Source organism: Euprymna scolopes, chromosome 41, assembly GCF_053919585.1.
Source record: "Euprymna scolopes isolate OS-2025 chromosome 41, ASM5391958v1, whole genome shotgun sequence".
Taxonomy (NCBI): Eukaryota; Metazoa; Mollusca; class Cephalopoda; order Sepiida; family Sepiolidae; genus Euprymna; species Euprymna scolopes.
This window is the reverse complement of record NC_136522.1, coordinates 37,393,209-37,414,827: the sequence shown is the minus strand read 5'-3', so window position 1 is coordinate 37,414,827 and position 21,619 is coordinate 37,393,209. Positions and strand designations below refer to the sequence as shown.

The 21,619-nt window shown below is 38.2% G+C and overlaps 1 protein-coding gene across 14 annotated transcripts in view; it reads right to left on the bottom strand.

The window, feature by feature from the left end:
• Window positions 1-21,619, bottom strand: part of LOC145266477 (steroid receptor RNA activator 1-like) — a 779,488-nt gene that overhangs the window by 493,764 nt on the left and 264,105 nt on the right. Inside the window, exon 1 of one of the 14 annotated variants that reach the window (XM_080122178.1) lies at window positions 14,155-14,329. The exons of the other annotated variants lie outside the window; for them this stretch is intronic. The gene's annotated coding sequence lies outside the window, so the exon portion shown is untranslated. Of the gene's footprint in view, window positions 1-14,154; window positions 14,330-21,619 lie in introns of those variants that run through there. 14 annotated transcript variants of the gene reach the window in all.

The window sequence follows — 21,619 nt, the reverse complement described above, 5'->3', positions numbered from 1 at the left end:
GTGCATGGGCTGCAACTATCGACAAAACCCAAGGTTGCAGCACAGACAATCCCTAAGCCATTATTAACAAAAAAAAAAGGAAAAAAAAGAATGGAAGACAAAAAACAAATATAAAAAGTGCAAATATTTTTCTGATTGTTTTTGAACAAGTAGTTAAAGGGTGTATGAGCCCTCTTTTGATAGTGAACTGAGCATGGTTAGCTTTCCTCAGTTGCATGCACATAGATTAAGGCATAGAGAAGGACCGAATATTGAAAAAAAAAATGAAAAGAAAAGAGAAACTGTTTTGCATGTACAGGGGTTAGTCACCTTAAAAGGACTAGTAGAGAAAAAAAAAAATGAGAGTTTAACAATCGAAAAAAAAATATATGCATGTATACAATCTCATACACCGGGATAAGCAGAACCATTAGAGCAGAACATTTTTGCATACCAACCGGACCATTGATACAGGAACATTTTTGCATGCCGAATGGACAATTTTTGTTAGTTGCTGTTAATTGACCTAGACTGTAGAATTACTAATTTCGGAGCCGGCTTCTGATGCAGGTCGCGTATATGCCAATTATGGCTAATTGACAGGTGTAAGGGGAGGGCGGATGTGACGGGACACCGGACGATGCCGGGTGTCCCGTTCAGCTAGGTGAAGATAAGAATGCTTATGGCCGGGGGGGGGCGTGCTGATACTGTGTCAAAGATTAAGACAAGCGTTTATGAGATCCTCGGGAGACATATCTGTTTTAATGGCGGAAAAAAAAAGGAGATTATTTTTATAGTTGGATCTGGTGAGAATGGGTTTTTAATTGATTCGGACAGTTTCGAGAATTGGGTTCCAAAATGTCTGCTCGGAGTCGAGGACCCGCGGTGTTTTAACTCAGAGACCACCAAGCTAGTTTGACAGATATGTTCACAAAACAATAGAGAAAGGGAAAAGTATAAGAAAATAGAGGGATAGAAAAAGAAATTCACAAGAGAAGAAAGTGGGGGAATAGAAAATAATGGAGAAAAGGAAGGAAGATGCTTTTGATATAAACAACGATCGCCTACTCGAAAAAGAGTTAGAAGGGTTTTGGCAGTCTTTGGTCAGCGAGCGAAGCATACACATCGGCTCTCGCCCCGCCTGGGGTGAGAGGCAGGGGCAGAAATCTCAGTAAAGACTAACTTAAAAAGTTCTTGTTCTTAGCTAGAGAATTAACCTGAAATCTCAAGTATACAACCTGCATCACGAAGCGCGGATAACGAAAACATGACTTTAAACAAATGTAAAATGATTGCAAATAATTATTTTATTTGGTTTAAACGAAAATGACCTCAGAGTTTTTTCTTTGTTTTTCGATTGCCGGCATAAGTGAAGATGCAGTTTATTTCAGGTATGCCCTGACGCCAGACGACGAAGAAACAGACACAAAACCAGAGTGACGGCCGAAGAGGACAATGTCGCCACACGGACTTGGGGTCATGCACGTTTAACGTGCCTTGAGCAGCGGAGGTATGTTTTCCAGGGACCAGTACGAGTCTGGTCACGCTGGAGGGGTCCACCACTAGACGACGCAGGCCCGGGACATCGTTCCCGTTACAACGTGATGCGCGTGACGCGTGCGTTACAATTGTACTACGTGCTCAAGATCAGAGGAGAGAGAATTGGAGAGAACTTGGTCGTTTACTGTCTTAGATGTGCTACCATAAATGGTAGTGTCGTCAGCATAAATGTCTACAAATGATGTAAGGATATGATTTGGAAGATCATTAATGTAGATCAGGAAAAGAGTTGGGCCCAGGATGGATCCCTGAGGGACACCAGCATTAATACTGTGAGCTTCTGATTTTTGCCCCTCAACTACTACTCTTATGAACCTATCAGAAAGAAATGATTTAATAATTGAGAAGACTTTTCCAGCTATACCATAGCTAGCGATCTTATGAAGTAAACCTTTATGCCATACCCTATCAAAGGCTTTAGATATGTCAAGAGCAATTGCCCTAGAAAGATTGCCACCGTCGAGAGATTTGCTAATCCTATGCGATATAACTGTAAGGACATCTGCTGTAGATCTAGCAGAATGGAAACCATATTGAGTGTCACTAAGAAGGTTATTTTTGTTGAGATGTTTGATTACTTTTGTATTTAACACAGATTCTAGCAACTTACTCATGACGCACAGGAGACTTATTGGCCTGTACTGAGAGGGGGATGAGCGATCACCTGAATTCTTAAATACAGGGCATACTGATGAGATTTTCCAGGGAGATGGGAAACTATTCTCCTTAAGACAACGTTTCGGATATTTCAAAAGAGCTGATCGACTGTCAAAGTTTTGCGGATACCATGTGATTAGTTTCACTTTAGTTTTAGAAATATTTCCTGAAACAGCCTTCGTCCAGAAAATAGAAAGTACATATATTGTTCTATTAAACCTTTTATTGTTTAAATAATTAAAAATATAAAGGTTGACAAGACATTTTTCATTTACTAATGAGATTTTTCATTCATTTATTAATGGAGGAGTGTCGGTAAAAATAAATAGATAAAAAAATTAAAAAACTTGCTAAAAGATAAAGCACCCCTCTCCTCTTTTCCTCTTTTGTTTGAGGTCACTGTCAAGGTTTTTCCAACTCTCCAAAAAAACTTTAAAATGGCGACTTTTAAAAGTTTTCAGTGGTGCTTAAAATGAATATCACATTTAAATTTGAGGCAGATAAGTAGTTTTCATGATATGAAGGAATTACTTTTTCAAAAAGTATAAATTTAACGTAAAATGAGCACACACTGTCTGGTCACCTAGTAATTTCTTCATATCATGAAACAAATTTAACTCATATTCGTTTTAAGCACCCCAGAAAACCAGCGCTGTTTTTTTTTTTTTTTCATTTTTCATATAATTTAAGACGCTAATAATGCTGTCAGTAAGCTTATATGAGCGGTTTACAAAAAACACTTTTGCTTTTCGTTCTTTTTTCATTATAAAACTTGTATAGTTTTAACAGGCGCTTCTGCAGTTTAATATTTCACAAAAATTTTGTTTACATTAGGGGACGTGATGGACAGTCAGAGGGTGTTGTGGCGGCTACGGCCACACTCCCTGACCCTGCACCCCTAATGTAAACAAAATCGATCAATTTTTACGATGTGCCCCAGCATATTATAAACAGCCCAACCTCCCCATGTTAAGAACGGCTTTCAGAATTAACGCCCACTCAACCTCTCCATGTTAAGAATGGCTTTCGAGGTTGGGGAGGTGTTTATTCCAAAAACCGTTCTTAACATGGGGAGGTTGGGGTGTTTATAATACACTGGGGCATTTCGTAAAAATTGACCACAAAATCGCTTAAATGTAAACGAAAACATACACCGACACATGGGGAAAAATACAAATTAAAAAAGTTACAAAAGTATGAAAACAGTGTTAAAGTAAAAAAAAAAAAGAGGAATTGTTGAATGTCTCAATTAAAAAAAAAGAGAGTGAGAAAATAAATGCATGTCAAACTGGTTAGGAAAGAAGAAAAAACACAAATCAAATATGTTATGAAAAGTTCTACAATGTTTTATTTTTGACAGCATTAATCTCACTTCAAACAAAAAGTTCAACTTAAAAATATAAGAGAATCATAATGAAAGAATCGTAATCTAATTTAACGATGCGATTCCAATTCCAATTCCTTCCAAAATACATGATTCTTACAATTAACGATTCCGATTAATCATCCCACCACTAATTATCATCCAAATTCCAGCCACAGTAGGGTAGAAAAGTCTCAATCAACATATTAAGTGAACTATAGTCGTTGGACCATTGGCACTAATAAAGCTCCACACCAAAACTGAACCTCCACAAACTTGCAGTGTTGAAACTGCACCTAGAATTAAATTCTTTATTCGACGGATGTACTGCGTACTGAACTTGCTTTCATCTCTAATGTTCTTTACAGAAATCATTGGCTTGCATCTTGCAACACAGCCTCGCAAATTAAAGAAAGAGAGCACTTTTTAACAGGATTACATCGTTGTTGAATTTGGGGAGCCATTTCAAATTTGTCTTTGAGGCTGCAGATCTTGATAGCATTGTCTTTGCTGTAAGAAGTAACTCTAGGATGACAAAATTTAGGGGCATTACAAAAACTTCAAGTGTTTTGGTGCTTTTGCACAGTCATTTGTATCATTTTCTCATCACATTTCAATTTGCAGCCGATTTCTCGATTGGATAAACCAGAAAGAATGAGCTACTGACGATCACTCAAAAAAAAAAAAAAAAAAAAAAAATTTCGAGGCATATGGACTAAATGCTATGCTGTATAACCTGGAACAACAATTTCGATTAGAGATGTTTTGTTGCTTAAAATGGTGGATATGTAAAGCTGGTTTTAGGCTCATTTGTTGCTGCAAACCTTTTTTGCCTTTGCAATTTGAAGTTAATTTTTTAAATTGATGTGAACACTACGATACTTCAATTAAATGTCAAATATAAACAGAAAAAATTACAAAATAATAAAATAGAATGAAATGAGATATAGGTTGCTTAAACAGTTACATTCAATTTAGCTTAAATTTTCGGTTTTTGAAAAGATGACAAGTGTGGACTTTCTTTTTGGTGTCACTATATATATATAAAAAGTAATTATATTTCACCAGAGAAATGGCATCAAACATTAACAACAGAATTTGTGTATAGCGATGCCATATTTTAATGTTAGTAACCGTTTGTTAATGTTAAAATAGGATTCTAGAATATTAGAATGTTCAGAGTTCAGCCAATCAGAATGGGCAGGCTATGAAGGGAGACTTTATGAATCATGTATAGGAATGCGGAACGATTATAGTACGTCTATGTATCTATTGAGCAGCTATGATCGGTGTAATCTCAATATCGTAGGAAAATGTAGAATTGTTCCCGGCATCAACTAGTAGCGGTGGTAGTGTTGTGTAGTCGGTTCATATTGAGAACCATATATCAATGTGTGTGTATTTCAGAGTGTTTATCTTGTGTGTTGTCAGATGTGTATATATCGTGTATATGTATATTTCTGTTGACATATGACGGGATACATTTTAACAAAAGGGTGGGGAAACATTTATATTAGTGGGGGTGGGATTTATATTCTTGGTACATCATGATGACACTGATGATAATTCTTTTATCATATAATACAGGGCTGAGAGAGACATTTATACAGTTTTTTAACTCATCAGAGGGGATACCTTATTTATGATGGTGGAGACATATAATACTTGAGAGTTATACTGTAACACTGAAGCATCTGATGTTGAATATTAGGGAAATGCAGCACAAGAAATCGAACCTGGCCAGTGGGTTTTAGAATTACTGAAACTTAATAAAATAAATGAGAGCTTTAAATTACATTTTTTTGAAAGTAAGAGATTAACGGAAGAAAAAGGTCAAAGTTTTAAACAGAAACTCATTGTATCAACAGAACAAGCGAGGCACCTCCAAATCCTACTGTGACGGGACACCGGACGATGCCGGGTGTCCCGTTCCGCTAGGTGAAGATAAGAATGCTTATGGCCGGGGGGGGGGGCGTGCTGATACTGTGTCAAAGATTAAGACAGGCGTTTATGAGATGTTCGGGAGACATATCTGTTTTAATGGCGGAAAAAAAAAGAGATTATTTTTCTAGTTGGATCTGGTGAGAATGAGTTTTAACTAACGTAATTGATTCGGACAGTCTCGAGAATTGGGTTCCAAAATGTCTGCTCGGAGTCGGGGACCCGTGGTGTTTTAACTGAGAGACCACCAAGCTAGTTTGACAGATATGTTCACAAAACAATAGAGAAAGGGAAAAGGATAAGAAAATAGAGGGATAGAAAAAGAAATTCACAAGAGAAGAAAGTGGGGGGAATAGAAGATAATGGAGAAAAGGAAGGAAGATGCTTTTGATATAAACAACGGTCGCCTATTCGAAAAAGATATAGAAGGGTTTTGGCAGTCTTTGGCTAGCGAGCGAAGCATACACATCGGCTCTCGCCCCGCCTGGGGTGAGAGGCAGGGGCAGAAATCTCAGTAAGGACTAACTTAAAAAGAACTTGTTCTTAGCTAGAGAATTAACCTGAAATCTCAAGTATACAACCTGCATCACGAAGCGCGGATAACGAAAACATGACTTTAAACAAATGTAGAATGATTGCAAATAATTATTTTATTTGGTTTAAACGAAAATGACCTCAGAGTTTTTTCTTTGTTTTTCGATTGCCGGCATAAGTGAAGATGCAGTTTATTTCAGGTATGCCCTGACGTCAGACGACGAAGACACAGACACAAAACCAGAGTGACGGCCGAAGACGACAATGTTGCCACACGGACTTGGGGTCATGCACGTTTAACGTGCCTTGAGCAGCGGAGGTATGTTTTCCGGGGACCAGTGCGAGTCTGGTCACGCTGGAGGGGTCTACCACTAGACGACGCAGGCCTGAGACATCGTTCCCATTACAACGTGGTGCCGATGACTTAGGACCATCACATCTGGGATGTGCACGAACGAGTTACCACGAAAACAGTTTGAAGCGTTTGGAACTCAGTTCTCTTGAAAAAAATATATATATAAAGGAAATGGAAAATAGCACAGAAAAATGTTTAGAGAAAAAAAAAGGAAAAAAAAATAGGAGAAAAAGAACGATTGAAAAGAAAACTTATCGAAGAGAAAAGAAAGACTGACATTGAACGTACCGAAGGGAAAAGAAAGAGTGAAATTGAACTTTGAGGGCATAAATAGCCGTCAGAATGCAGAAAAAAATGTGCAGCGAGACAGGGAAGTGGAGATATGGAAAGAAAGGAAGCAGACGAGAAAGGTAGGGGCAGATTTTTATTGGTTCCTATTTGCTTCGCTCAGATTTTTTTTTTAGGCGCTGTTGTCAGGGTGCTTTTCGTTGGTTACGTATTCTGTAAAGATTTTTTTTTTTCTTAATATTGCAAAGTATTGTTGATTTTTTTTTTTTGTCACCCCCAAAGAAAAAAAGTGAAAATGAAATATGTATTTGTTTAAACGGGTTGATACGTTGTTGTATTGGGGCATTAAGAACAGTCGCGCATATGTTGTCACTGATATAAGAGAGAGAGAGAGAGAGAGAGAGAAACCGGTAGTACACCGATGCCATTCTAATTTTGTAACGAATAGTAGCTTATCGTAAAAATAATTTAAAGAAGAATTAATGATTTACCGATTAGTTGTGAGACATTTAGACCGTTAAATAGACGGTGGGTGGGAGAATTTTATTAAAACTAAAGAAAAGAAAATAGAAAGAAAAAAAAAATTATAAAAAAAAAACAAAAAAAAACAAAAAACAAAAACGAAACTTGTCTTTCTTGACAATTAATTCCATTATTGAAATTTAGTTTTAAGTGTTTAAACTGCCGATTAGGAGTAGATTTGATCCAAGTATGTAGGTATGTGCAGGCGTGTGCGTGTGTATACGCGTGTACGGGTGTATATGTGTGGTTACCTAGATAGATAAATAAATAAAGAAATAAAAGGGAGGAAGAAAGAAAAAAAATAATAATAATTATTGTAGTTAAGAAGACAAAAAAAAAAAAACTTAATGATTGCGGGATGTCCTGTGTTTAAGGGCCTCTATTGGTCGCTCGGCGGCGAACTCCATTGCTCTTATGAAAAAAAAAAATGGGCTTTAAGACATCTTAGTACCGAAGGGAACAGGTGGTTGGAAGACGTAAACCCAGTGCACGGTTTGCAAAATTATCAAAGGATGTGGCACGAGAAAACATATTGTGAGGTTGTTGGAAAGTGTGCTGGTCGCGTGGGACGGCGTAAGTCCAGTGATGAAAAAAAAAGGGGACCTGTGATTGTTGTCAGGTATGGTAACACGAGAAAACATATTGTGAGATTATTGGAAAATATACTGGTCGCATAAGATGGCGTAAGTCCAGTGATGGGACACGAAAAAGGACCTGTGATTGTCAGGTGTGTTACACTAGGAGAAGGTAATTACTCCGTCAATTTTATTTTTTTTTTCTGCCTCGTTGGAGGGCGAGGCTGAGTACCCTACCTGGTATTCGAAGCAGTATACCAGCCGACCAGGAGCCTGGCGGAAAAGAAAATGCTTCACAAAGGGGGCATGGAGTTATTGTTCGCTGACGGCTGGGTGAGTACAGGATGCCTAGAAACGTTTGTTGTTACCAGTGAGAGTGAGAGAAGTAATAATCTAATTGATGGTAGTGTTAAATCATTTAAACTGTCGAGTAGAATATCTTAAAGAAACTAACGGTGCTGATATTGTTCTGTTTTGGAAAAGAGAAATTTAGAAATGCTCAGTCAAGAAGGATTTCTCCTTCACAGGATGGGGATTGAATATTGTTAGTGTAGCGTTGAAACAGTTGTTGCACTTGGTCTCTGACCAAAATGGCGCTGCTGGGACAAATTATGGGACTGAAGGACAGGATTGCCTCGGTCGGGGAGGATCTCTCCTTCACTGGATGAGAATAGTGCATGTTGGGTGTGGCGTTAGGGCAGATGCTGTACCTTGTTCCGAGTGAGAGAATGCCTATGGGACAAGTGAAGGTAAAAAAAAAAAAAAAAAAAGCTTGGGTATCGTAGAGTTTAATGAAAGCTGTACAGGAAAGTGTAACGTTGTGTAAGTATGGTTTAGAAAACGTATTAGCTGTGGAGGAAACTTAGTCTCCTTGCACCGGGGTACTTAAGAGATACGATATGCACCCTCCCCAGCTGGCACGCCTATGTTGTTTTATATTTGGGACCATGGGGAAGAAATTGAGATGAAAGATTTTGTTGCCGTCGGTTGGATCGATGCACTAGAAATGTGCGTGTGAGTATGTATCTGGTTGGTGTGCCTGGAAACTTTTGTTGATCTCGTAGGAGAAAGAATTAATTGTATTGGGAATTCTGTATTGTATTGTATTTGGGAAATTCTGGGAAAAAAGAAAAAAAAAGAAACAGTTTAGTTGAGGACGGACCAGATTGGGAAAGGAAGGGGAGTGTCAGAAAAAAAGAAAAAAAGAAGACGAAAAAAGAAAAAATGGATATGTGGATAGGATTTGTTCAATGAGGTGTGAGAAAAAAAAAATCTGGAGAGTGTTTTTTAATTTGCAGATAGCTGGATAAGGATGTGAGTAGGGGTCAATGATGAAGAGACCTCCCCAATGTTAAGTGTAGGGAGAAATCAGGTGACCGTAAACCACTGACGGCAGCGCGCCTGGGCGGGGCAGGGATACCAATGAGTGCCCTCCACCAAAACCTGGATAGGGTGCATGGGCTGCAACTATCGACAAAACCCAAGGTTGCACACAGTCAATCCCTAAGCCATTATTAACAAAAAAAAGAAAAAAAAAGAATGGAAAAAAAAAAAACAAATATAAAAAGTGCAAATATTTTTCTGATTGTTTTATGAATTATGAGAAAGAGAAAATGAACAAGTAGTTAAAGGGTGTATGAGCCCTCCTTTGATAGTGAACTAAGCATGGTTAGCTTTCCTCAGTTGCATGCACATAGATTAAGGCATAGAGAAGGACCGAATATTGAAAAAAAAAATGAAAAGAAAATAGAAACTGTTTTGCATGTACATGGGTTAGTCACCTTAAAAGGACTAGTAGAAAAAAAAAAAAAATATATGCATGTATACAATCTCATACACCGGGATAAGCAGAACCATTAGAGCGGAACATTTTTGCCTACCAACCGGACCATTGATACAGGAACATTTTTGCATGCCGAATGGACAATTTTTGTTAGTTGCTGTTAATTGACCTAGACTGTAGAATCACTAGTTTCGGATCCGGCTCCTGATGCAGGTCGCGTATATGCCAATTATGGCTAATTGACAGGTGTAAGGGGAGGGCGGATGTGACGGGACACCGGACGATGCCGGGTATCCCGTTCCGCTAGGTGAAGATAAGAATGCTTATGGCCGGGGGGGGGGGGCGTGCTGATACTGTGTCAAAGATTAAGACAGGCGTTTATGAGATGTTCGGGAGACATATCTGTTTTAATGGCGGAAAAAAAAGAGATTATTTTTCTAGTTGAATCTGGTGAGAATGAGTTTTAACTAACGTAATTGATTCGGACAGTCTCGAGAATTGGGTTCCAAAATGTCTGCTCGGAGTCGGGGACCCGTGGTGTTTTAACTGAGAGACCACCAAGCTAGTTTGACAGATATGTTCACAAAACAATAGAGAAAGGGAAAAGGATAAGAAAATAGAGGGATAGAAAAAGAAATTCACAAGAGAAGAAAGTGGGGGGAATAGAAGATAATGGAGAAAAGGAAGGAAGATGCTTTTGATATAAACAACGATCGCCTATTCGAAAAAGATATAGAAGGGTTTTGGCAGTCTTTGGCTAGCGAGCGAAGCATACACATCGGCTCTCGCCCCGCCTGGGGTGAGAGGCAGGGGCAGAAATCTCAATAAGGACTAACTTGAAAAGAACTTGTTCTTAGCTAGAGAATTAACCTGCATCACGAAGCGCGGATAACGAAAACACGACGTTAAACAAATGTAGAATGATTGCAAATAATTATTTTATTTGGTTTAAACGAAAATGACCTCCGAGTTTTTTCTTTGTTTTTCGATTGTCGGCATAAGTGAAGATGCAGTTTATTTCAGGTATGCCCTGACGCCAGACGACAAAGACACAGACACAAAACCAGAGTGACGGCCGAAGAGGACAATGTTGCCACATGGACTTGGGGTCATGCACGTTTAACGTGCCTTGAGCAGCGGAGGTATGTTTTTCAGGGACCAGTACGAGTCTGGTCACGCTGGAGGGGTCCACCACTAGACGACGCATGCCCGGGACGCGAAAGTGTCACATTCACGTACCGTTACAACGTGATGCACGTGAGATGTCCCGTTACACTACCACGAACACGCACTTTGCAATGTCCGATACTCAACTGTTATACATTCATGTAACAAGTAATTAGTGTTTTATTTTGCTTTTATAATACACTTTTATAATACACTTAAGACTTTTTACTTATAAAAAGTCGTCTTTTTTTTCTTCTTATGACGTCACCAGTTTGATTGGAGTGACTTGCTGGAGAATACCCGACTTCCTTTTCAGCGCATGTCAACTTGAATCAAAGACAACGTGAGCAAGTAGGCACTGGTTTTGCAGTCACCCATATGACAAGAAGGAGCCGTGATCCAAAAAGGGACAGCCAACCAGATGGGAGGAAATGACATAACTGATGCTCATGACCAAAGGATCAAGCCTGCAGTGAAAACCTCATAAGTGATGCCGTGGTAGACCCTTGCAGTTGCTGCAATGAGATTTCGGTCTCCGTATTGAAAAGAACCAAGACATAGCAAGAGAAAAAAAAAAAAGTCAGATAATTTCTCCTGTATATGTCAGAAGAAAAAGAAAAAAGGAGAAAAGAAGAAAGGAGGCAAGAACTGATAATTACGTCTGTGTTGTTGTGGCAAGGGAACCACAGACTTTAGTTTCTGATAACTATAACGGTTCTTGGCCCAACATTCAAGGAATCACCAAAGACATTGCGCCAGTTGGAACAAGAGGACCAGAAGGTAAGAGCACCTCCCTCTTTTATTGGCTTCCTTGCATTGTTATAATTCTCACTCGTGTTTGCTCATTTTGTTTCCCTGTTACGCTAAAAAGCTACCAGTCCCTTTTATTTTTTTGTCTAGCCCTGATATATAAAAAATAAAGAGAAAGAATGTCCCTAAAAAGTGAGGGATCCATGACTAGTGAGGTGGAAGAATTAGGTGAAAAGCATGGGAAGTATTGAGGAAAGCGAGGATCCCTAGTTATAGGGAGAATCTACTTGGGGCCGTTGACAAGAAAAGAATTGCGAGAGCTGGGGGGGGGTCGTACAACAGGTTATCCAGTTATTAATGATTACAAACAAGGTGCACCAAATGGCCAAACTTTACTAACCTTGCTAGAGCATGTGAGGACACAGTTGGACAATACTGTCACTGGGACATTCGTCCCCGAGTATTGTGGCCCCTAATCACCTGAGGGAAGTATTACGAAGAATACAATAGAATTACATCATCTGAGGCTGCCGGTTGATCCTACAGAGGGGCTGTGGAAGTATTACAACTCATTGGGGTGTGTCACGTTGCTGGAAGATAGCAAATTACTGGTAGTTACATCCTTACCATTGTTGGATTGGGATGGAGCACTTGAGATTTACCAGGTGTTGAATTTAGCCATCCCCTACCCTCTAGTAAAGGAGAGGGCAAACTAGCGAGAACGAAGTTTGTGCTTCTTACATAATGAAGTGTAAGGGTGATACCCTAGAGGCATGTATGTTCACGGTCAGATTTATGTAATGGGAAATCATGATTTGTGTGTCCTAGGGTTGTTTAAGGGAGAAAAAGTGAGAATTAGGAAGTATTGCCAAGTAGAGGTACTGACAGGCACAGTGTTACCCCAAGTGATCAGTGTAGCCGACGGAGTCTGGGCATTAGCCACTCAGGAGTTGGAGTGTCCATGGGTATGTGGAGGGCAGCCTTCTAAAACTTTAAGAGTAGCACCCCCCCCTTAATGATTATAGACTTACCCATGGCGTCTGGAGTATCCATCTCCCTCCCCCATATCAAATGGAACTTTTAGGAACAGGGGACGTTTAAGAGGTTAATACAGAAAAATGGGAGTGTTTGGGCCAAGTTATGGGAGCCCGTAGTTAAAAGGTTTCCAGAAAGAAACAGAGAAAATCCTGGAGTTGTTGATAGCGATTGAGAGAATCAATCTAGATCAATTAAGGGATAGGCTAGATGCAATTGAGATTGTGGAGCCAGGAAGTGATACTACAAGACAAGTTATCACTTGGTCGGCAATGCTTGTAGTATTGATTGTCTCGGCAGGATGTGTGCTGAGGAGGTATGGGAGGTTACTGGCTAGGAAGGGGAGATTGACAGCAAGGGCTAATAAGAGTGAGATAAGGAGGCCAAGGAGTGTTGTTTCCCAACAAGTCTGATAAGACTGCCACAGAGCAGGCGTGCCCAGAGGTGGAACCAAGTATTCGTAAAGAGAAACCCAGCACAGTCCCAAAGGGGAGAATGACAAAGAAAGACAGAAACTGAAGGAGTGATTAAAACTCCAATTTTGCAACAAAAATGGAGAGAAGAGACATTTAATTTTTTTTTTTTTTTACTTTGAAGTTGAACGTTTGCATGAATTGACCAAGACAGGACTGTCCATTTCAATTTTACCCTTTCCATCTCCAGAAGTGATGTAACACTGTGAAGCGTCTGATATTGAATATTAGGGAAGTGCAGCATGAGAAATCGAACCTGGCTGGTGGGTGGGTTAGGGTTAGGGTTAGGGTTACTGATACTTAATTCATAAAATAAGAAAGCTTTAAATTACATTTTTTTGAAAGGAAGAGATAAACAGAAAAAAACAAGGTCAAAGTTTTAAACAGAAACTCATCACTAAAAATAGGATGGAGGAAACAATAAAGGAAAGTTGAATGGGTCGACATTTGATATGTAGGAATATGGTATCGAATGTCGGGTGACAACGATAATTGACCAGTTCAAACACTTGATACGTATGAATGGAAGATCAATTTCTAACCAGCAAATTGGTATATAAATACGGCAAGTTGCGAAGTCATGGAAATCTTGCTTTTTCTGTTGCTGAAATCAAAAAATCGAGCTGACAGATCGCCAGTCGCAAGAGTACTGACGTCACGTAAAGCAGTAGAGAAGTTTCTGGATGAGAGGGCGAATGTGTCGAATTCTGTATCGACAGAAGAAGTGAACCATGCTCAACTCCTACCACGACAACAAATTTCGAAAATCAGATTTTGCAGTGTTCAACCCTCAACTGTTATACATTTATGTAACAATTAGGGTTTTATTTTGTTTTTATAATACACTTAAATAATACATTTAAATACATTTATGTAACAATTAGTGTTTTATTTTGTTTTTATAATACACTTAAACATTTTACTTATAAAAAGTCGTCTTTTTTCTTCTTATGATGTCACCAGTTTAATTGGAGTGACTTGCTGGAGCTTCCTTTTCAGCACGTGTCAACTTGGATTGAAGACAACATGGGTAAATAGGCACACTCATACGATAAGAAAGAGCCGTGATCCAGAAGGGGCAACCCCCTTCCCAACAGGGACAGCCGGCCGGCCGGGAAGTAACGTCATAATACAAAGTTCATTTACAGATGATAGACAAAGAACACATTTACCTTTCAATCGATGACGAAGACAAACAGTTTACAAATATAAATGATGAGCCTTTTATTCTACCAGCTGGTTGATTGATGAATCAGAAACTCAAGCTTTTACAATTGCATGGTCTCATCTCCCTTCACCTCCAAGGGGCTTCTGCTCCCAGTCTGACCGACTCGACTGACTAAATCGCTCTCTGACTGTATCAGACTGACTGTAACTAACCCGAACCCATCTCAATATATTGGAATTCCTCCTTCTTTATGACGTCAGAGGCATGGTCCTTCATGTGTTCAAATTATCTAATCACGTTTTAGTAATAAAGAAATTCCTAAATGAATTGTTTCATTTATAACCTATTTATTTCAAAATCTAACCTATTTTGTTAATCATTATTTTCAACTTTGTATTGTCCATTCTTTTAACTAACATTTTTAATATCTAGTCATTTCTATAAGAATGAACAATTGCTGCATTTCTAAATATAATATCTTTTAACTCCTGCATACTGGGTTCGATTCTATCCTTTTCCAAATATCATTTTTAAACCTATCTTATATTACTGGGGTCTGTCCCCTTTTACATAACACTTCTTCCCTTCTCATTTTTCAAAAAATGGACGCATTTTTAAATTCCAGTACATTTTTTCTTTATATTCTTACAACCTCTTGGCTAAGAAAGATCAGACACCATAAAGAAAAAACTTTAGTCGGCTCCTTTTTTCCAAACCGACTCCCTAAATTTTTTTAAGACCAGACTCTCCATCCGATCTCCCTGGCATATTCCTTTTGGGTGTAGGATAGTACCTCCTATGATCCATTTCAGCTGCTCAATCCAACCATCCTTATGTTGTAAACCGAGGTCCCATTTTAACTCTTCATCAACTCGACAATTCTTCGTCCAAATGTGTCCTGATCCTTTCTTTCGCATGGTTGTTCTAATTAGAGCTTTGTTTCATTTCCAACTATTTTATTTTTTGGGGACATACATCAAAGCTCATTTACTTAAATCTTTGTGGTTGGCTTCTAATTATCAAGATATACCTTTTCATCATACTGATTTATTTGGATTTCCTTAGAACTCAAAGACATCAGAAAAGATCACCCTTAACTAAATAACCCCCTTTCCCCTGTGCCAAATTCCTACTTGCACATTGAATTCTGACGATGGCCAGGAATTTTGTGATTTTTCCTTTCTCTTCCATCAGTGTCCAAGATCCCAAAACAGGAATATCCCACCACCTTTATATTATTTTTGGAGATGACTGTATCTTTTTTTTTTCTTTTACATGGGGGTCACCACTTATCAAGGCCCGAAGGCCACTCAGGGATAAGGGTTATTGCGTGTACAGTAATCAATGAGATAGTATTGTAGTAATCATTAGTATTGGGGGTTTTGATAGAGTGTCTTACTTAAGGGGGCGGTTTATCAGGAGTTTGTTTATGTTGGACTTGAAGACGTCCAAGTTGTAGTCAGGTGGGAAACAGGCAAGCGGCAGAGAGTTCCACTGGTGTGTAGTTCTAAGAAAGAAGCTTTGCTCAAAGAATCTACATTTGGGTTTAGTCACACATAAAGAGTGGGGAAAATTATTGACAGTAGTTTCAGCCAGAGGGGTTTCTCGTGAAAGATTGGCAAGGGGGGATGAGGGGTTGGAGCTCAGACGAACACCTGCCATGGAAATAACGATAAAACAAAGACAGGCTCGCAACGTCTCTTCTGTGGGAGAGAGGTTGCAGGGAAGAGAAAAGGGCATCCTCCACTAAACCACAAAGTCTATTTTGTACTCTGTCAGGGCAGGATAGGCTGTTTTTTAGCAGCTCCTGCCCAGATGTGGCAGCAGTACTCCATCCTTGGACGTACTTGGCTTTTATACAGATAGAGATTGCATCAGTAGTGAGATATCTTCTCGAGCGGTAGAAGGATCCCACCATTTTCCCAGCGTCCCTGGCAACAGATTTGATGTATGTGTTCCATTTCAGATTGGGAGTAAATATCAAACCCAAAAGCTTGTCAAAACATGGAGCCTCCCCAAGACGAGAGCCATCCATTTCAATTGATGCCAGATGGGGATCAGAGCGTTGATGATGTAAAGATAGAAGCTTGGTTTTGGATGAATTAAAAGTGACCAGCCACCTCTTCCCCCATTGTACCACGTGGTCAAGATCAGAGGAAAGAGAATTAGAGAGAACTTTGTCATTTACGGCCTTTGATGTGTTGCCATAAATACAAGGCATACTGATGAGGTTTTCCAGGGTGTTGGAAAGCACTTCTCCTTAAGGCAACGCTTAAACAGTTTTGTAAGTATGGGGGTTCTGGTTGGAGCTTTTTCAGCACTATAACTGGAATGCCGTCAGCGCCAGTTGCTTTACTGGAATCAAGGTTCTTGATTAGCTTGGCGACATCACGCACAGATATTTGTATGTTGCAAAGCGTGTTGTCTGTTATAGGAGGAAATACAGGGAGTTGATGGTCATTGTCGCATAGGGTAGAATTAGCTGCAAAGTTCTTGGCAAATAGTCTGGCCTTGTCTGATGCTGATGAGATGACCTCAGGTCCATTGGTGATAGTTGGGATAGAACGCATGCTTCTGTTCAAGATCCTGTTTGCTATTTGCCAGAACTGGTAGGAACCAAGCCGTTGCTCAGCTACTTTGGATTTAACAGACTGAGCATATAGCTCTCTTGCATGTTTTATTACTCTTTTACAGTGGTTGCTGGCAGTCCTGAAAGCAGCTTTAGTCTCAGTACATCTATTACGTTGGTAGCTATGGAAAAAGTGATTACTGTGCGTGATGGCAGCAGCACATTCAGGGGAGAACCATGGCTAGCTGTTAGGTTTTTGTTGGAATTTTTTGGATGGTATGAATCGATCTATGCCTAAAATTAACCATTCGGTCAGGTCTGATACTATAGAGGAAACATCCTTTTTAAACATGGAATGCAGAGGTAGGTCAGATATGAATGTACGGAAGCTGTCCCAGTCAGCCATAGAGTATTGATATACAGTACGGTGGAGAGGTACGTCTGAAGACTGATAACATTTTATTTTTATCTTAACTGTTACAACGGAGTGGTCAGAGGATCCCAGAGGAGATAGAACGGAATATGAACACACCTCAGGGGATGTTGTGAGGAAAAGGTCTAGAAGACTTGCATATTGACCGGGTGTATCGGGCACACGGGTGGGTTCGTGAACAATCTGAGTGAGGTCATAGGCAATGGCAAAATCATGACAGAACCTCCCCTCATCATCTGTCTTATTTGAGTGAGTCAGCCATTCCACGTTATGGACATTGAAGTCACTGAAAATGTGAATGTTAGCTGAAGGATGAGCAGACAGGATGTGCTCAATTTTCTCAGATATACTCCTAAAGATAGTAACCCCACTGTTGTGGGGGCGATAGAGGGCAAATATAAATGCAGTGGTGTAAGCTAGTGCAACCCGGAAGTACATGTAAGGTAAATTAGGGTTTTCTCTGGAGATATCCCTACCACATGGAAAGCCATCTTTGATGTAGGCACATATTTCATGTCCATGGTGATCAGATTTAGATGTTAAGTTGGAGTATCCTTTAGTTATGAATTCGTCTAGAGAAGTGGTTGGCCCTATGCCCTATGCATCTTGTTATATCTTTTCTTTCTATAAATTTACAGCACATTTTACATTCTCCCTCTTATTACTCTGAGTGATTTGCCCTTGTACCAACTTCCTTTTGTCATCTATGTACTTGAAGACTTCTCGTATTTTCCCAATGTCTGCATTTTTACTTATTGTGTCCGAAATTTATCATTTTACTAAAAGTTGTTAGTTGTAGCCTGCTTTAATTAAAAGCACACAACATCACAGATGTCCATCTGCTTTTTCTACAGGTGCACCCAGTGCTGTTTCCTTTATTGTGAAAAATGTTATGGGGGAAAAACAAAAATTCTATCTTCTTGCTTATCACATCCAAAAGCTTCTCAAAATACCCATCTATGTAATTTTTCTCTTGTCCCATCTCTAAAATTCTAAATTATTTCTAGGCCAACTAGATAGATATGTACTAGATATGTCTAGTAGTGCTGCATTTCTAACACTGTATTTGTTCTGTTTGTGTTTCAGGATGCATAGATCATCCTTTGATGTGTTATGAATGAAGGAAGATACCTATCTATGATCTTGTGGCACTATTTCCTTGTGCCACTGTTTCTAACACACTCTGCAGCATGGACAGGTGGTAAATTGTCCATGAGCGTAGAGATACAAAGAAATCCCTTCCCATAATTCCCTTGCTATCTTTCTGTCTCTTTCCTGAATGGCCACCATGATGTGAGGACGCATAGCCTGTTTCTCCGTAAATGAGGGGGGGGCACCCCCTCCCTCAACACTAGTTAGGGAAGGTTAGTTAGCTTCGAAAAGCCTACCATCCAGTTTTAATTGTAAAAATTAATTGTAAATTGTTTTTTTTTTTGTAATATATATTGTATCTCTAATGTAAAATAAAATAGTTAGTTATACCTTATGTATATTACAATTGTGTCGCGTGTCATTTTTCTTGTGTCTGCCATGAATGCCTTCATAAATGTCTGAAGTCGAAACGCGGCCCTGAGGACAAAGAGATGAAGATTCCCACCAGAATGCCACCAGGGTGAAGAGATCATCTTGAGAAAAGAAAGGAGCCACACCCAGATCCAACATCTCAGGTATGATTTTCTTCTTGCTACACAGACGCTAATGACTGGCCCATCTTCATATCTTCATGAGACCGCTTTAAGACATTTACTATAACACGTCTGTTGGTCACACCTCAGTGACCGGCAGATAGTGGTATAAATGATGCACTATGACCAGGATATATTGTTTCCCAGCATGGAAATAATTTCGACCCTTAAACCCACGGCACAACCAAAAATAATGACCACTAGACGAATCGAATAAAAAAAATGGTCCACGGTCTTTAAAAACGGAAAAAAACTATTATTTCTGGAAAAATTTAAAAAAAAAAAAAATGGCAGACCAGTACACACGCGCACAAAAAAAAAAAAAAAAAAACGCACTCAAAAAGAAAATTCAGAACCTAAAAAAAAAATTGTCTTGCACCTACAAAAAAAAAAAAAAGTTTACAAAAGATCGATTTAAAAAAAAAGAGTATTGAAAGTAATCCTTCGAAAAAAAAAGTAAGAAATGTGTCCTACACAAAAAAAAAACAGAGACAAAAAGAAATTGTCTCTAGAATATGCAATATCTCCTTCTCTCTCACGCTTTCTCTCTTTCTGTCTCTCTCAAGATATATATCTATATGTGTGTATATCTATGCATCTTGTTATTACATGAAAGAAAAAGAAAAAAATCCTTCAAACACGGAGCTCGAAAAATAAATTTAAAAAAGAAAAAAAAAAGGAAAGAAAATAAAGGATACCTAACATTTTTTATCTGATCTTTATTTCAGGTTTATAAAAATATAGGACTTTTTAAAAAATTCTTTTGACTTTGCAAGTGTTAGATTCAGATTTGAAAAAATAGAACTTTTACATTACATTTTATTCCATGAACAGTTGGTGTGTTTATTTTTCAGGTTAGGTAACAATTAACGCTGAAACATAAGGGGACATTTTTTTTGAATTGATAATGTTTCTTTTATTGATGTTTTGTCTGTTTAAAAAGAAAAGAAAAAAAATTGGGGTTATATAATATGAAAGTTTTGTGTGAGAATGTATTTTACAAAATTGTTCAAAATAAGATTGTTTTTCTATTTTCTTATTTTTTTTTAAACTCGTAGAAATGTTTAATGTCTACCTGTCACTCATTTGTTTAAAACAATGGCCGCACATGGGAAAGATAAGCGAAGATGACCTCGTCATGGTGTTTGCGAGGGTGTTAAGGAATGGGTGGGAGAACAACGCTAGCTGCCTCTCTCTCTCTCTCTCTCTCTCTTCTTCTTCTCTCTCTCTCTCTCTCTCTCTCTCTCATTCCCTTACCTGTTAGGGTCTGTAAGGACGACAGAGTAACTTTTAAAATTGTCGAAGATTTTTTTGTTATTACGTAATGATATCATGAGGGTGGTGGGGTGTGTAATGGCACCGCTCTGTCTCTATCCCCTTCTTTTCCCCCTCATTCTCTTTCTCTACTCTTGCGTTTTAATGATTATATAGCTAAACCCCCCATGGCTAATTGCAGGAGGGCATATAATAACGAATTAACTTGGAGTTTTTTTTTATTTTTCTAGCAAGTTTAAAGAACAAAATTATTTATGCTTGTTTAAATTACATTAAATGATGTCTTCAATTGTTTTTTTTATTAAAAATAAAAAGAGAGAAAATTATTCAAACAGAACTTGAAGTACTTTTTTGAAATCTTCGAGTGTTTGGAAAAGCCAACTGTTACATGATTACGTTAATTTTTTAAGAGTTCTCTGAAATGTTCATAGTTTTTTTTTAAAGAAAAATTACGCTATTACATTTCGAAATATTCTCTGAATTTTTAATAATTTCTAAGGAAATATTATTTGACTAACGAAAGAAATTTTCCTGAATTCTAGATGATTTTAAGGAAGAATTATTCAAGCAAATTCTTTAATTGAAGGTTTATTTGAAATTGGACCGTATGATAGGGGTCCCTGAAATATTGACTGAGGAGTATATACGTAAAATTGAATTAATTCTTAAGAAGAAAAAAGATTTGTGCAGTCTAGAAAGATCTCTCTTTAATTGAAACTTTAATTTTTTCGAGCTGTTAACTATACAGAACTGGTCGTTAACTAATGTGACTCCCAGGTGTGGCGGGAGTTTATTAATTCGAAATAATCCTTGTGAGTGAGTTTAGGAAAAGAGTTGCTTTTAAATAATAAAATAATTACTTTGGAAAATAAAGTTAATTTACGTGAAACGTTTCTGAATTCGAAATGACCTTGATAATGGTCTAAAAGAAGAAATGATTTTTATGAATCAATTAAATAAAAATAATTATTACGAAATGAAAACGTTTTGGGATGTCTCTGAATCTCATTGTGAAGGGTAAATTGATTCAAAATGAATTTTCTATGATCTTTTAGGAAGATTAATATTAATGATGAACCAAATGTTTGGAATAATTTTTGAATTGTATTACGAAAAATGGGTCTATTCGAAGTTTATGACCTTTTGAGAAGATTGTTTTTAAAAAAAGTTAATTATGAATGTAATAACTTGTAATGCGTTTGCATTGTGTAAACAAATTCTAATTGTGACTGAAGTGCTCTAAAATGATTTTTAAAAAATGTTTTCTTTTTTAAGAAAAAAAATTGTTAACACCCTATTTCATTGATTTAATGTATACCAGGTTTCTGAATTGTTTATTTTTGGAATTTTTCCCCCCTAATTGAGTATTCTAACTCATGAAGGCTGAGTGCCCTTCTTAATTAATTCTTTATATAATTAATAAATATTCCGTGGTGGATAGTTTTTATTGGTCGCTTGGCGGCAGACTCCTTGCTCTAACAGAATTAAATTGGATTAGAACCTCTGA